Genomic DNA, 2,500 nt, shown 5'->3' on the forward strand with positions numbered 1-2,500 from the left:
GACCACCATCGGCACACGCTGGGCCCTGGTGCGGGCGGTTGCCTCGACCACCATCGGCACACGCTGGGCCCTGGTGCGGGCGCTTGCCTCGACCACCATCGGCACACGCTGGGCCCTGGTGCGGCAGGTTGCCTCGACCACCATCGGCACACGCTGGGCCCTGGTGCGGGCGCTTGCCTCGACCACCATCGGCACACGCTGGGCCCTGGTGCGGGCGCTTGCCTCGACCACCATCGGCACACGCTGGGCCCTGGTGCGGCAGGTTGCCTCAACCACCATCGGCACACGCTGGGCCCTGGTGCGGGCGCTTGCCTCGAGCACCATCGGCACACGCTCGGCCCTGGTGCGGTCGGTTGCCTCGAGCACCATCGGCACACGCTGGGCCCTGGTGCGGCAGGTTGCCTCGACCATCATCGGCAGCCTTGACCACCATCGGCACACGCTGGGCCCTGGTGCGGGCGCTTGCCTCGACCACCATCGGCACACGCTCGGCCCTGGTGCGGTCGGTTGCCTCGAGCACCATCGGCACACGCTGGGCCCTGGTGCGGCAGGTTGCCTCGAGCACCATCGGCACACGCTTGGGCCCTGGTGCGGCAGGTTGCCTCGACCACCATCGGCACACGCTGGGCCCTGGTGCGGGCGGTTGCCTCGACCACCATCGGCACACGCTGGGCCCTGGTGCGGGCGCTTGCCTCGAGCACCATCCGCACACGCTGGGCCCTGGTGCGGCAGGTTGCCTCGAGCACCATCGGCACACGCTGGGCCCTGGTGCGGCAGGTTGCCTCGAGCGCCATCGGCACACGCTGGGCCCTGGTGCGGGAGCTTGCCTCGAGCGCCATCGGCACACGCTGGGCCCTGGTGCGGCAGGTTGCCTCGAGCACCATCGGCACACGCTGGGCGCTGGTGCGGGCGCTTGCCTCGACCAGCATCGGCACACGCTGGGCCCTGGTGCGGCAGGTTGCCTCGATCACCATCGGCACACGCTGGGCCCTGGTGCGACAGGTTGCCTCGAGCACCATCGGCACACTATCGGCCCTGGTGCGGGCGGTTGCCTCGACCACCGTCGGCACACGCTGGGCCCTGGTGCGGGCGGTTGCCTCGAGCACCATCGGCACACGCTGGGCCCTGGTGCGGGCGGTTGCCTCGAGCACCATCGGCACACGCTGGGCCCTGGTGGGTTTAGGCACATCTTCAAATTTCTGCCGTGCCAATGCCATTTTTATGGCTTGTAAATTCATACAATGGTCCCCTAAGCCTTCACGTGAAGTTTCGTTGGAAGATGACTCGTTTTCTATTTTTCATGATTTTCGAAACTTTTTGCGGTTCGGGATTTTTTAAAATTTTTTTATAAGGATTTTTGGCCCCAAATTTTGTAGGCATGATCCTTCTATTTTTGTTGGCATGCACAAAAAAATTCAGCTAAAAACTCGAAGTAGAGAAGATTTTGTGACCGTTTGAAAAAAGTGTCCCCATTTCAGACACTTTAACGGCTACTGGTAGCAAACCTGTAAAATCTCAAATGCTCTTTAAGGGGGTGTGAATTCTCAGAGGTTTGATGAGGGATAGGGGGCCAACACAAGGCCAAGTACCAGCACCCATCGCACATCATGTGCGCACACCCCCCCGGCCCCCCTCCCAATCGCCGGAACCCCAATGCCGCCGGTCAGGTTCTCCGGCGGTACTCCGGCGATGCTCCGGCGATGCTGTCCCGAGTGAAAAAAATGCGGCACCAGCACATGCTGGAGCCAAGCATGGGCACCGTGGCTCAAAATCGAACTTCGGCCAAGGCCTCGACCATCAATGGCACATGATGACGCATGGTGATGGCACATGCATCGACCATCATCGGCATAGGCTGCCCTTCGGTACGGGCACTTGCCTCGACCGCCATCGGCACAAGCTGGGCCCTGGTGTGGGTTGTTGCCTCGATCACAATCGGCACATGCTGAGCCTTGGTGCGGGCGGTTGCCTCGACCACCATCGGCAGACCCTGGGCCCTGGTGCGGCCGGTTGCCCCGATAACCATCGGCACACGCTGGGCCCTGGGGCGGGCGCTTGCCCCCAGCACCATCGGCACACGCTGGGCCCTGGTGCGGGCGGTTCCCTCGACCACCATCGGCACACGCTGGGCCCTGGTCCGGGCGGTTACCCCCAGCACCATCGGCACACGCTGGGCCCTGGTGCGGGCGGTTGCCCCCAGCACCATCGGCACACGCAGGGCCCTGGTGCGGGCGGTTGCCCCGAACACCATCGGCACAAGCCGGCCCTTGGTGCGGGCTCCTGGCTCGACCACCATCGGCACACGCTGGGCCCTGGTGCGGGCGGTTGCCTCGAACACCATCGGCACACGCCGGGCCTTGGTGCGGCCGGTTGCCTCGACCACCATCGGCACACGCTCGGCCTTGGTGAGGGCGCTTGCCTCGACCACCATCGGCACACGCTGGGCCCTGGTGCGGGCGCTTGCCTCGACCACCATCGGCACACGCTGGGCCCTGGTGCG

Source organism: Durio zibethinus, unplaced genomic scaffold (genome assembly GCF_047325235.1).
Source record: "Durio zibethinus cultivar Kanyao isolate XHJ-2024 unplaced genomic scaffold, ASM4732523v1 HiC_scaffold_387, whole genome shotgun sequence".
NCBI lineage: Eukaryota > Viridiplantae > Streptophyta > Magnoliopsida > Malvales > Malvaceae > Durio > Durio zibethinus.